This window comes from Podarcis pityusensis (genome assembly GCF_964106645.2).
Source record: "Podarcis pityusensis genome assembly, chromosome: 18".
NCBI classification, from domain to species: Eukaryota; Metazoa; Chordata; class Lepidosauria; order Squamata; family Lacertidae; genus Podarcis; species Podarcis pityusensis.
Window position 1 is genome coordinate 11,106,127 of NC_138043.1, and position 15,317 is coordinate 11,121,443.

The window sequence follows — 15,317 nt, forward strand, 5'->3', positions numbered from 1 at the left end:
AAGCGCATCGCGTGTCTGACGCACGTGTGAAAGCGGCGTTTCAGAAGCGTGTCTGAAACCACGTGGTGGGCGGGGCCAGCAGGCGTTCTGGGGGCGGGGCGTGCGCGGAGGTGACTGTGTACCTTTCTGCCCGCCCCACCCCTCTCTCTCTGTCAGCCAATCGAGCCTGCATATGCAAACGACCCGCCCGAATCCGGCCCAATCAGGAGCGCGGCTATGCAAAAGAGGAGCCTTCCCATTCTGAGCCCAGATGCTGGAGGCGAGTGAGACGCGGATTGTTGCGGGCGAGCTTCGGGCAAGGACGTTTTGCAACAACAACCATCATATTTCAGTTTTTGCAATTCGTGCAATGCTGTTTGCAAGAAGAGGACCCCACCGGGCAGCGGCGCCAGGGCAGAGGATCTGCTACTGAGGCGGAGAGCTTGGCTTTTCCCCCGGCAGAGGGATAGCAGGACCGCACACCTGAGCACAGGTGCGTCAGGTAAGCCCCAGGGGAGGCGAGGACTCCCAAGAATGAATGGGCTGGCGAAGCTTAGAGAGAGGGGTGTGTTGGTTGGGGCGGGGGACACCTGGAAGACTGGGAAGGCGCTCTGCACATGCTCACAGGTCTCCAAGCCTGCCATCCTTGCAGGAAACGGGTCCTCCTGATGTTCTGCCCTTGCATCTCGGTATTGTCTACACTCGCTGGAAGTGGCTCTCGGGAGTTTCAGAATGGGAGTTCAACTTGGGGTCGAACCTGGGATTCCTGCATTGCAGGGGGTTGGACTAGATGACCCTTGGAGTCCCTTCCAACTCTATAATTCTATGATTGCATATATATAAGATCATCATTATCATTATTTATAAAGTGCTGGAGATTTGCTGGGTGCTGTAGAGAGATTCAAATCTTTGGACCGTTTCTGCGGGAAGCCTTGTCCTCTTGATAGTTGTGGCACTAAAGGAAAACGGAATGGGGAGGGGAAAGGAAAGCAAGTGAGAGCAGGTGCAAATAAAAAGACGAAAAGCAAAATAACCTTTCGGAGTTACATGTTCCTCGCACCTGGTGTGGTAACCCCAGTTTGCAGACGGGCTCTGAATTTCCTTCTGAAATGGAGGCGTTGTGCTGTTCTTATTTATGGTGTCCGGCATGGGAGGCACGAGAGAGTTATCTAGTCTGGTCCCACCACAAAGCCATCTCTCCAGATTCTTCTTGCAAGGACAAAACGGGGAAATTAAAGGATGTTAGATAAGTGATCCAGCCTTCTGCTTAATGGGGGTGAGGGAAGATTAAACGTATTAATTCTCCCCTCTCCTCCAATCTCCCAATCTCCTCCATCTTTCCCTAGAGGAGGTAGACTCAGTTGTTAAGCTTGGATCTCCTTTCTAAAATCTAATCCCAATTTCTTTAACAAAAAAGGGGAGGATTTTTTGGGGATTTGTGGGAAGTTTTAAATAGCAACTCAGCGTTACAATCTGCGGAGAGTTGTCGCTTTTCCTTCATATGGATTTTTTATATCATTTTATAACGTATATAAAACAGAGAGAGCAGTTATAACCACAGATGCAAACTGAAAGATGAGGAGCAAAACTTTAAAACAGGTGTGTCGAACGAGCACAGTTGCACGTGAGCTAAAATAGCAAGTCCAAGTATATAATATTGGCGTTATCTGATGATCAAGTATAGATCCAGACTTGCCAGGCTTTAGATGTGGCTTGCCTTCCAAATGGTGCTTCCACTATATATGTCATGGGGAAATGTCAAATAATAAAAAAGAGGTTCTAGTCCTTGCCAATATCTCAAATTTTCATGTAATTTTCTCCATTCTTCCAAGGTGAGTGGCACCAATTATCCTGTGTCAGATTTTGGGCTGTTTTTCACTGAGTTGCAATTACTATTTCATTTCATTTCACTTTTAATTTGTGTACTGCCTTTCTATACGCAAGTCGGGCATCTGAGTACACACACATTATTTATTTCTATCTTTAAAAAGGTGTCATCTTTTTCTAAAATACAGTATACAAACTGAGTTTTCGACTCACACCGTGGCTTTTACATTGTCTTTTTTTTGTGAACTGCAGATAAATGGTGGTATACCAATTTAATAAATAAAAATAAAATTTGCAAGCTGAAGAAACAACAAAATAGACAGCAAAGATCACAAACCTAATAACAATCTGATCCAATACAAAAAAGTCACAATGAAAACATAACTTTAAAATAAACAACATATCAAATAAAGCAATATTCAATAATCCATTGTAATATAGTAAACGGTAAAATTAAACATCAGCAAATAATCATTAAACAGTTTACACTTAACAATTACAATAAAGAATTTACCAAACTTTAATCAATAAAAATAATAGCAAGTCACAATGCATAAAATACCACAAAACATACAAAACCGTGGGAAAGGATCAGATTGAGAAACAAGGACACACAATTTACAAAATTATTTTTTAAAATATCCCTGAACTCCTCTCTTCCCAACTGCTTCTGCTGTTCCTAAAGTCAAGGTCTGCAAAGTTTTTGTGATGCCTTCATTCTCTTGTCCTTGCAATGAGAAGAGTGACATTTTTGAAAAGAATAAAGCAATTCCGCGACCGCCGTGAACTGTACTTTCCCCCCACATCTACAATCTTCCATCGCATCAGCAATGCGTCTGGAACTGCACGAGTTTGGGATGTCTCATGGCGAATTGCAGACTTGCCCTAAAACCGGCTAAGAATAGGGTTTTTTAAAGAAATGTCACAAAGTACAAACAAAGATTGTTTTAAAATGAACGGCAGGTGCACATTTTCGTAAGGTGGAAAAGTTCATCAAAACAAAAATGGCTTTCAGGAAAGAGAAAGTACTGAGAGCAGGCTCTTGATAAATCTCAGCGCTTACTTATTTATTTCATAAAATTTATACACCGTTTGATTGGGAACAAACAAACAAACAAACCTCAAAGTGCTTTACAAAGAGAATGAGAACAATAAGGTAAAAACTACTCTTTAAAACATTCAAATGATAAAATCAACAAGAAACTAAAAATGTATTAAAAGATACAGCAACATTTGATGTGTCCGGTTCGCCTTTGCCTAACAAACGTGTTTTAGCAGGTGCTGGAAAAAAAGATACGTTCTGCACTGATGTCAACGGGCAGGGAATTCCGGAGTGTAGATGCTGCCACGATAAAAGATTGATTTCTTGCAAAAGGGGAACGGGTATTATGTGGGCACCTGTAAGCCGTCCCAATGCCATGGTTCCAAACTATGGAGAGGGCATGTAAGGGGTCGGACGATCGCGCTGGTAAACTGGTCCCAAGTTTTTAAGGCCTTTCTTGAACTCAGCCCAGTAGCAAATTGGCAACCAGTGCAGATCTCTGAGCAGAGGCCTTATATATGCTGACAAGGTCACATCAAAAGCCCTGCTTTGAGTTACTGTGGAGAGAGCGCCTGGTATTTTAGGCACCTGCCAGAGAAACTCTTGAGCAGGGGTCAGCAAACTTTTTCAGCCGGGGGCCGGTCCCCTGTCCCTCAGACCTTGTGGGGGGCTGGACTATATTTTGAAAAAAATATATGAACAAATTCCTATGCCCCACAAACAACCCAGAGATGCATTTGAAATAAAAGCACACATTCTACTCATGTAAAAACATGCTTATTCCCGGACCACCTGTGGGCCGGATTTAGAAGGCGATTGGGCCAGATCCGGCCTCCGGGCCTTAGTTTGCCTACCCATGCTCTTGAGTATCCTGCTTCCTGAGCTCTCTAGAGCTTGATATAGTTGTGCCCAAGCCTTGAAATTTTTGCGGGCATGAGCATAGCCAATATATTTAGGGGGGGAGCTTTTGTGAAGGGGGGCAGAACCTCAGATTTGTATTGATTTTGATTTAATGGGGGGCAGCTGCCCCCCTCAGCTACGCCCATGGTAGCAGATGGGCAGTGAGTGCGATTTCCGCAAGAAAGGTGTGTATTTATTTTTCATACCCTGTCCATCTGACTGGGTTGCCCCAGCCACTCTGGGTGGCTTTCAACTTATATAAAAACATAATAAAACATTAAAGATTAGAAAGCTTCCCTATACAGGGCTGCCTTCAGATGTTTTCTAAAAGTCAGATAGTTCTTCCTCTCCTTGACATCTGATGGGAGCGGGTGCTACTAATGATTCTATTATTTTATGCTGGAAGCAGGATATTATTATTATTATTATTATTATTATTATTATTCCACCCATCTGGCTGGATTGCCCCAGCCACACTGGGCGGCTTCCAACATCAAACATTAAAAATGTCCCGATTCAGGGCTGCCTTCAGATGTCTTTTAAAAGTTGCATAGTTCTTTATCGCCTTGATATCTGACGGGAGGGCGTTCCACAGGGCGGGCGCCACCACTGAGAAGGCCCTCTGCCTGGCTCCCTCTAATCTCACTTCTTGCAGTGAGGACTGCTTTAGGCAGCACAGAGAATTCAGACTCTGAGAGGACTCCTCTTTTCCAGGGACAGTCCTGGATTTACAGAAGCCGTCCCGGTTTCTGATTTGATCCCAGAATGTCCTGCTTTTCCTTAGGACGTCCCTATTTCCATCTGAGAAGTGTTGGAGGGTCTGGAGTTATATGACCCCCAAGCCAAGGAGATAAGTAACTAAACAATACGATAATCTTTATTGTCATTGTCCCGTACAGAACAACGAAACTGAAAATCTACACCAGACATTCAGAAACCAACAAGCCTGCTATCCCAGCCTGGTTAGCTCCCCAAAAACTCTGATACCCCATAATTAAATACAATACAACCTGAAGGCAGCCCTTTCCGGGGGTGGGATCTGGTTGGTCACTTATTTTGACCGGAGACTGGACTAGATGGGTCCCTTTGACCTGCTGCAGAGACCTTCTTAAGTGGGAAAACCCCCGAAATCGTGCTCCTTCCCCACAAGGGAGCATTAAGCAGTAAATGTTCCTCCAGCTTCTCTCCTCCCCACCTGAAATTAATTTCTGGAAAGGACTCTCTCCCCAGAGATCTGACAGTTTTGGCAATGGAAACTTTCCCAGGCATTTCAATTGTAGAGAGAATTAATTTGTGATTATTGTTGTTATTTGCAGTTCCCCTCTTCCTCTTTAGCCGCTGTTTCAGAACTTGGTACCCGTTAGTTAAATGACAGCGAGGCCTAGATCAGAGGAGGGCTATAAACCTTGATTTCCCCCCAGCCCCTAAAAAATGCACCTGGGCTGGTGAACATCCCTGTGGGAGGGAGTTCCATAGTTTAACTCTGCACTGTGTGAAGAAAGACTTTATTTTCTGAACCTTCCTGTATTCCGCTTCCTTGGATTTTCACAAGTTCAAATGTTAGGAAAGAGGCAGAAAAACTTTTCTCCGTCCACATTCTCCATGCCTAGCATAATTTTATAAACTGCTGTCATTTTTTGATCTAAGCTTCTCATTTTTTGAATTTAAATTCTATTCCCTGTATTTCTGTAGCAATTTGTCTTTAAAAATTTGAAAAAAAAAATCTCCAATAATTTAGTGCGAATTTCTCTAGTTTGTTGCAGTGGCTAGAATATTGACCCAGGGCCAGGGTTGGAATATCCGCTTGGGCATGAAGCTCAGTGGGTGTGATCCTGGGCTAGTCACTGCTTCTAAGCTTCTAACCTACCTCACAGGGATGTTGTAGAGATTAGAGAAAAACCGGGATATAAATGCAACAAATAAAAAAACAAAAAATAATAAACACATTTTTGTAGGTCGTTTCAACTAGGAAATATCTCCTCATGCAAAGTATTTTTGTAGGTTGTCTTAACTTTTAGGTACTAAGATATTCGTGTTTGGAAAACTGCATTGCAAAATTTGGATAAGTGTGAATCTCCAAGAACGCCTGCGTCCTGCTTCTTGCATTATTATTTTTTTGATACCGCAGATTTGATCGATTTAAATGAGAACTGGATCAAAATTCTCCCCCGTGCCTTAGATGCCGGAACAAAACCCACTCTGCATATCCAGGGATCTGATTCTAAAATCTTAAATTTGGGCGGCAGAGCCTTGGAGGCCAGACTGCAGTGTTCTCTGAGCCTAACCAGGTCTACTTGGAAGTAGAATTTAATAGGGCTTGCTCCCAGGTAAGTAGGGTTAGGCTTGCAGTCTTAAGTGGCCGTCACCCTCACTGGATTCAGACGACAGGTCCACCTAAGTCCTTTCTCCAATGGTGGTCAGCCCACAAGCCTGATGAAACTGGATAGCTCAGCTGGTTAAAGTGTGGTGCTGATAATGCCAAGGTTGCAGGATTGATCCCCTTATGGGACAGCTGCTTATTCCTGCATTGCAAGGGGGTTGGACTAGATGCTCCTCAGGGTCCCTTCCAATTCTATGAAACAGCCCTCATTGAACTCCTGGTGTCCAGCATTGAGCAACTTGTTGTAGACTGCCCCTGCACATGGAGGTTCAATCCCAATAGAATGTCATATAACGAGTCTTGTTGGGTGTCAAAGCAAACACACATATATTCTGACATTGTCAAATGCCTTGCTGAAATCAAGGTAGGCTACATCCACTGCGTTCCCTTCATCTACCAGGCTTGTAATTCTGTCAAAAAACGAGATCAGGTTAGTCTGACATGACTTATTTTTCAGACTAACCTGATCTCGTTTTTTGACAGAATTACAAGCCTGGTAGATGAAGGGAACGCAGTGGATGTAGCCTACCTTGATTTCAGCAAGGCATTTGACAAGGTGCCCCATGATATTCTTGTAAAGAAGCTGGTAAAATACGGTCTTGACTATGCTACCACTCAGTGGATTTGTAACTGGCTGACTGACCGAACCCAAAGGGTGCTCATCAATGGTTCCTCTTCATCCTGGAGAAGAGTGACTAGTGGGGTGCCACAGGGTTCTGTCTTGGGCCCGGTCTTATTCAACATCTTTATCAACGACTTGGATGATGGACTCAAGGGCATCCTGATCAAATTTGCAGATGACACCAAACTGGGAGGGGTGGCTAACACCCCAGAGGACAGGATCACACTTCAAAACGACCTTGACAGATTAGAGAACTGGGCAAAAACAAACAAGATGAATTTTAACAGGGAGAAATGTAAAGTATTGCACTTGGGCAAAAAAAATGAGAGGCACAAATACAAGATGGGTGACACCTGGCTTGAGAGCAGTACATGTGAAAAGGATCTAGGAGTCTTGGTTGACCACAAACTTGACATGAGCCAACAGTGTGACGCGGCCGCTAAAAAAGCCAATGCAATTCTGGGCTGCATCAATAGGAGTATAGCATCTAGATCAAGGGAAGTAATAGTGCCACTGTATTCTGCTCTGGTCAGACCTCACCTGGAGTACTGTGTCCAGTTCTGGGCACCACAGTTCAAGAAGGACACTGACAAACTGGAACGTGTCCAGAGGAGGGCAACCAAAATGGTCAAAGGCCTGGAAACGATGCCTTATGAGGAACGGCTAAGGGAGCTGGGCATGTTTAGCCTGGAGAAGAGGAGGTTAAGGGGTGATATGATAGCCATGTTCAAATATATAAAAGGATGTCACATAGAGGAGGGAGAAAGGTTGTTTTCTGCTGCTCCAGAGAAGCGGACATGGAGCAATGGATCCAAACTACAAGAAAGAAGATTCCACCTAAACATGAAGAACTTCCTGACAGTAAGAGCTGTTTGACAGTGGAATTTGCTGCCAAGGAGTGTGGTGGAGTCTCCTTCTTTGGAGGTCTTTAAGCAGAGGCTTGACAACCATATGTCAGGAGTGCTCTGATGGTGTTTCCTGCTTGGCAGGGGGTTGGACTCAATGGCCCTTGTGGTCTCTTCCAACTCTATGATTCTATGACATCCTTTCACCCACCACGGTTGGCCAAACAGATGCTTGCCAATATTATTATTATTATTATTATTATTATTATTATTATTATTTATATGCTGCCCATCGGACTGGGTTTCCCTAGCCACTCTGGGAGGCTTCCAGCAAAACATAAAATCACAAGAAAACATCAAACATGAAAAGCTTCCCTGTACTTCTGATGTCTTCTAAAACTCAGTCCTTTATCTCCTTGACATCTGACAGGAGGTCGTTCCACAAGGCAGACGCCACCACCGAGAAGGCCCTCTGCCTGGTTCCCTGTAACTTCACTTCTTACAGGGAGGGAACTACCAGAAGACCCTTGGAGCTGGACCTCCATGCCTGGGCTGCACGATGGGGGTGGAGACGCCCCTTCAGGGATACAGGACCTGAAGATGTAAACACTCCCGCAATATTTTCTCTCTCACCCCAGTTTGATGTCCAGAGGTAGATTTTCCCTGCCTGAGGAGGCTCCATCTCACTTTGGGATTTAGGTCATTTTTCTTTCTTCAGGCTGGGTGGGATTCCCACCCCCTCCGCCCCCTGTCTCAGTATAAACCCCCTTCCCACCCCCCACCCTGACCACTTTGCAGAGGAGGCTTGTGACCGGAACAGCGAATGGGGAACTGCTACCCCCCCAAAATAAACTGCGACTTTCACTCTGTGTCACTCCAGAAATTAGCCAGAATCAGCATGGCCAGGTGGCATTTCTGTGCGTGACGCAGAAGCCAGGACTTTAAAAATAAAAATAAAAATGACTATTTCTGTAGAGGCCAACAAAAAAACCCCAACCTGATGTATTAGGGTGAGCTTGATAATCTCTAGATGAGTTTTTAAGTTCGGAATCCCAATACGTTGCTGAGCGTTTTGCTGCCAAACACCCAAGTATCAAACTCTTGAGCCTTTGGCCTCTGAACCGACAGTTTTTCGGATCGTAAATCATTCTTAAAAATAAGGAATGCAGCTGTTAATGTGCTTGGAGGGACTTCATATATATCGCATTTAAGCCCCCCCCCCCCATGAGCTCAGAGAGGCATACCTGGTTTTCTCCATCCTCATTTAATCCCCACTGCAACCCTGCAAGGTTGGCCAAGGCAACAACAGCTCCAGAATCACTCACCAAGTTTTGTGGCCTAGTGGAATTTGAACCTGGCTCCCAGGTCCTGCATATTCCTCTATTACATCGCGCATGTCATCTAAGATACATTCCTCTATTTCACATATTATCGTTTCTCCGCGTTGCTCAGATTTCAAATCCTGCCCGTGATTTCATTTAATTGCTATATTAAAATAAATGAATAAACCCCAAAGGCTTCCACGCTGCCATAAACTGTCCATCGTACAGATCTCTTATTCACGCTGTTAGCTTTGCCAGTTCTGCAGAGAGCGCTGATTTGTAGGAGCCGTTCTTCTTTCTCTGGACTTTCTTTCCAGTTCTTCGCAGATAAGATTCTGGCTGCTGTTGGATATTTGGCGATCTTCTTGCACATATCGCATTCCAGACGAGCAGTTTGTGGGGAAAGTCACTTTGACCAGTGGCGAGGGTGGGGGAGTCTGTTAGACATGAGACAGGGAGCTGACCTCATGAGCATTTTTAAAATGAATTTTCTCAAATCTTGGGATGCTCTTGAGAGGATTGAAATCATGTGTGCTTCCTAAATGGAGCTTCCATGGACAGAGCCAGTCTTCCTTGGAACGGCCGAGGCTGTTGATCTCGCATCCTGCTTGCCATTTGGGGCAGCTGTGAGATCAGGACAGCACTTGGGTAGCTCAGTCAGTAGAGCACCAGACTCTTAATTCCGGGGGTCGTAGGTTCGAGCCCTGCATTGGGTGAAAGATTCTATTAACAAAGATTCTCACACTATTAACAAAACAACTTTAAAAGCACATTAAACAGCACAACCACGAGAAAAATCAAATTATAAAATTCACAAGAGGCTGCAAAGGATTTAGGAAGGGGTGGCTGGCCAGGTGGATTTACCAGGTGCCCCTCTTTATATCCACTTTGTGGGCATCTTTGTAAAGCAGGAATGGATATTGGAGGGGGGGTGGAATGTGGGTGGCCCCCAGAGTCCTCTCTATGCGGCCCTTGAACCTATCCTGCAGCTCCCTCACCAGCCCTTTTTGCACCCTCGTCAAACAACTACCATCTGGGATAGCCCAGAGGGTAGAGCACAAGATTCTTAATCTCAGGGTTGTGGGTTCAATACTGGGCAAAAGATTCTCTCCTTGCAGGGGGTTGGACTAGATGACCCTCGTGGCCCCTTCCAACTTGACAATGCAATGAATCTGTGATTCTAGGACGTTTGGCTTAGAGGAGCCCCTTTGCCCTGATCCAGCAGAGTTCTCTCTATGTTCTAAGGAGGATGCAGTCTTTATTTGCAGTGCAGTTGTGCTATTTGTGGGGAGAGCTTTGTGGTGGGGGGTCCCCCCCAAGCATTTTTGAACCGGTCAAATCTTGGCCGTTCTGTTCAAGGCAGAGAGGGACTTTTTGCTCTCTGACACACGGTCCTGACTGGCGCTTCCGAAAGGCAAGACACCCCCCCCCGGCCCCCCGCTCTTCCTGGCTACCTATTTTTGTGGTCACGGCCAGCCTCATCCCCCGGTTTCCTGTCGTCTGTTTTATTTTGGGACCTTGGCTCAGCCTTCCATTCTTATTTTCAGCGCTCTCTTTTTTTTTTGCATTTTGTTTCCACATTATCTTCTTCCCATGCTTAAGCGTTTGGAAGCAGGCAGACGCAAACAAACAAACAGCAAAATCCAGGAAAATGATCCGCACTTTTGGAAGCAACCCGTAAACTGGAACGCAAACCACCCTCTGGCATTCACACCTTGCCGAATCTTGCAGGTACCGCTCTCCAGCCGAATAATTTCCGTAAATATTCAAACAGTAGGGTGAAGATTCCACAAAAAACACACACTCAAATCCATGCAATATGTTGTTCATGTATCATGTATCCTTTCCCCTAAGGTTCCCTGGTGGATTGCAGTGTTAAAACACCATATTGAAAACTATTGAAAACAACTTACACAAGAGTAAGGTACAATCACACACACACACCCATTGAGGGTCAAAAGAGGAAACGGCTTTGCAAAAAAGATTTCCGCTAGGCAAAATTCACATCCAAAGACGTGTGTGTTCGGTGTAAAATGCTGATTAGTTTTCACAGGGCGATTTTAAAATATAATAATGTCAAGCCAATTTTGGGAAGAGTGGGTCCCTGAATTGAACACGGAAAAGTGAGAAACCAAGTGAAATCGACAGGCTGTCCCATCGCTACTGTGAGAGAAGCAAGCAGCTCTGTTAACTTTCCAACGGGCGGATGACCCAGAAACATTTATCGGGGAAATTAGCAGCAGGGGTGACGAGGGACACCTGTGCAGCCCAGATCCTGGGATGTAAGCCCTGAGAGACTGTTGGATCCTAAGGAGGGAGGAGCAGAAGGCCCAGGAAAGAGGCAAGGTCTGCACTGAGAGGAGCTGAGCTCCAGCGAACATGTGGAACCTTCACAGTGAGGGGCAGTCTATCTTGGAATGGAACAAGCCGCAAAGGTGGGCTTCCTTTTTCTCCCCATTGCCCTCCACCTTGAATTGCTTGGGCAGAAATGTTGGCTGTCCAGCGCTGAAATCAGGATACATCCCCTCCAACATTTCTCTGATGACAATAGAGATGTCCTTTTCAATAATAATAATAATAATAATAAATTTTATTATATATACCCCGCCCATCTGACTGGGTTCCCCCAGACACTCTGGGTGGCTCCCAGCATATATAAAAACATAATGAAACATTAAAAAACGTCCCCATACAGGGCTTCTTTCAGATGTCCTCTAAAGGTTGTATAGTTATCTCCTTGGCTCGGGGGTCGCATAACTCCATAGCCTCCAACCTCTGTCCAGTGAAAATAAGGACATTCTAAGGAAAAACGTGACATTCCAGGATCAAATCAGAAACCATGACAGCTTATGTAAATCCGGCACTGTCCCCAGAAAATAGGGATGCTTGGAAGGTCCTCATCTATTGAGGATTGAGGCTATTGAGCCTCATCCAGTAAGGGGCTTTCCTCCTGGCCTCACTGTGTTGGTAGCCTGTGTGTACTAAACTGAGAGGATTCACTGGATATTTTTTAAATCCCTGCACATAGAAATCTAGCTTTTCAGGGAAAAGGCAAGGCTAGAGTTAGGGCTGGGCCAAAATGCCGTTCTCGCACACACCTTTTTCCCTGCCCTTGTTGTGAGTGGTGAATTGGGGGGGGGGGGTATTTTTGCTGCTGGAGAGGCAAAATTTAGGTGAGGGATGTGTGCAAAACTTGCTCCCCGCTGATGGTGTTCTCCCTGGAAACCCCCACTCCCCAGGGAGGCAATACTTGTCCATGATGCCGTGCAGATATCCTAGTGGACTTTGAAGAGGAAAATGGTCACCACTAGGATGTCTCTCTACACCGGGGGGGGGGTGGATTTCTCCCCTTCACCCCTCAAAATTTGCAAGAGACCGGAGGTCCGTATATATAGATGCTGAATTGCACACTTCTGAAACTTTCAGTGCGCTGTAGCCCTTCATCCTGACCCTATCAATTTGTGTGTGCGTCCACATGGAGGCAGACCCAGCGATGCGACCCATAGAATTGTAGCTCTGGAAGGCAACCACAGGGTCATCTAACCCACCCCCCTTAACCCCACCTCCGAGGGCAAACTCCAGGGAGTCTTCTCTTCTCATGAGGTGACCAAAGTATTGGATCCTCAGCTTCAGGATCTGTCCTTCCAGTGAGCACTCAGGGCTGATTTCCTTCAGAATGGATCAGTTTGATCTTCTTGCAGTCCATAGGACTCTCAAGAGTCTCCTCCAGCACCAGAATTCAAAAGCATCCATTCTTCAGCGATCAGCCTTCTTTATGGTCCAGCTCTCACTTCCATACATCACTACTGGGAAAACCATGGCTTTAACTATACGGACCCTTGTTGGCAAGGTGATGTCTCCACTTTTTAAGATGCTTTCTGGGTTTGTCATTGCTTTTCTCCCAAGAAGCAGGCGTCTTTTAATTTCGTGACCATCTGCAGTGATCATGGAGCCCAAGAAAGTAAAATCTCTTGCTGCCTCCATTTCTTAAGAGCTGTTCGACAGTAAGAGCTGTTCGACGGTGGAATTTGCTGCCAAGGAGTGTGGTGGAGTCTCCTTCTATGGAGGTCTTTAAGCAGAGGCTTGACAACCATATGTCAGGAGTGCTCTGATGGTGTTTCCTGCTTGGCAGGGGGTTGGACTCGATGGCCCTTGTGGTCTCTTCCAACTCTATGATTCTATGATTCTTCCCCTTCTATTTGCCAGGAGGTGATGGGCCCAGTGGCCATGATCTTCGTTTTTTTGATGTTGAGCTTCAGACCATACTTTGTGCTCTCCTCTTTCGCCCTCATTAAAAGTTTCTTTAATTCCTCCTCACTTTCTGCCATCAAGGTTGTGTCATCTGCATATCTGAGGTTGTTGATATTTCTTCTGGCAATCTTAATTCCGGCTTGGGATTCAACCATCCCAGCCTTTTGCATGATGAGTTCTGCATAAAATAAGCAGGGAGATAATATACAGCCTTGTCGTACTCCTTTCCCAATTTTGAACCAATCAGTTGTTCCATATCCAGTTCTAACTGTAGCTTCTTGTCCCACATAGAGATTTCGCAGGAGACAAATGAGGTGATCAGGCACTCCCATTTCCTTAGGAACTTGCTATAGTTTGCTGTGGTCAACAGAGTCAAAGGCTTTTGCATAGTCAGTGAAGCAGAAGTAGATGTTTTTCTGGAACTCTCCATCTTTTTCCATAATCCAGCAATGTATTTAGTATTTAGTAATGTAGGTAAAGGTAAAGGGACCCCTGACCGTAAGGTCCAGTCACGGACGACTCTAGGGTTGTGGCGCTCATCTCGCTTTATTGGCCGAGGGAGCCGACGTTTGTCCGCAGACAGTTTTTCCGGATCATGTGGCCAGCATGACTAAGCCACTTCTGGCAAAACCAGAGCAGCGCATGGAAACGCCGTTTACCTTCCTGCCGGAGTGGTACCTATTGATCTACTTGCACCTTGACGTGCTTTCAAACTGCTAGGTTGGCAGGAACAGGGACCGAGCAACGGGAGCTCACCCCATCACGGGGATTCGAACCGCTGACCTTCTGATTGGTAAATCCTAGGCTCTGGGGTTTAACCCCACTATTTAGTAATGTATTTAATTCTGATCAAACAGCCTCCTAGAGCAAAAGATGCATAACTTTAAAATGAACAGTTTATATCAAATAAATCCTGGAACACAATAATCCATTAGAATACCATATAATAGTACACAATGAAATTAAAGATCAACAAATAATAATTAAACAGAAATTCACGCTTAATTACATTGATTTATAAGCTGTAGTCAATAAAAGTCACAGGGCATAAAATAACACAATGCATTTTGAAAAGCAAAGACACGGGCTGAAGGAACAACAAAATAGGAGTGGATTTCTATTTAATAGTTACGTATTTGCTGGTATTTTGAGAATCAGTTTTGTTGTGTGCTATAATATTTTAATGGATTGCTGAATATTACTTTATTTGATTTAAAAAAATTATTTTAAGTCATATCTTTTACATACCCGCCTACATTTCTCTGATGAAAACAGGGACGTCCTAAGGAAAAGCGGGACATTCCGGGATTAAATCAAAAACCGGGATGGCTTCTGTAAATCTGGGTCTTAACTTCTGTATAAATACCAAGAGGAGGGCCATCTAGAACAGGGGCCAGCAAACTTTTTCAGCAGGGAGCTGGTCCACTGTCCCTCGGACTTTGTGGGGGGTTGGACTATATTTTTTCGGGGTGGGGGGTGAACAAATTCCTATGCCCCACCAATAACCCAGAGATGCATTTTAAATAAAAGAACACTTTCTACTCATGTAAAAACACACTGATCCGTGGGCCGGATTGAGAAGGTGATTGGGCTGGATCCGCCCCCCGGGCCTTCGTTTGCCTACCCATGGTCTAGAACAGGGGTCAGCAAACTTACCACACCTCAGGCCGGTGTCTCCAGCGCTGATCGCACGGTGGGTCGAAGGGCGGGGGAGCGTGTGCCCATACGCGTGCGCACAAGCTATTTCTGGCACACTTCCGGGTTGGAGGAGCACTGGAAATACGTAGCTTGTGCACATGTGCACTGGCCTCCTCCAACCCAGATGTGCACCGGAAATAACACTTGCGCATGCGCAAATAACGCTTGCGCATGCGCACAACCTATTTCCGGTTCTCCTCCGACCTGGAAGTGGGCAGCCGTGCAGCGCAGCACCAGTAACAGTGGGCAGCGGGGGTTGCCGCGGACCAGATAAACGAGTCCCTCGGGCCTTATCCGGCCCGCAGGCCTTAGTTTGGGGACCCCTGGTCTAAAAGCTGTCTTCTGTGCCTGAGAGGATGTTCCATGCTTTTATGTTGACGGGGATCTCAGATTATGCACTTCCCCTTTTTTGGTAGTTCTATTGAGCCTAGAGGGATAATTTTATCTCCAA

The 15,317-nt window shown here is 45.4% G+C and overlaps 1 protein-coding gene across 3 annotated transcripts in view; it reads left to right on the forward strand.

The window, feature by feature from the left end:
• Positions 1-275: 275 nt before the first annotated feature.
• MEF2B (myocyte enhancer factor 2B) overlaps positions 276-15,317 on the forward strand; it is a gene marked incomplete at its 3' end in the record, with an annotated part of 28,550 nt that continues 13,508 nt past the window's right edge. For 2 of the 3 annotated variants that reach the window (XM_080989163.1, XM_080989165.1), the window contains exon 1: positions 276-481. The remainder of the gene's footprint in view (positions 482-15,317) is intronic. The other variant, XM_080989164.1, reaches the window with a different exon arrangement.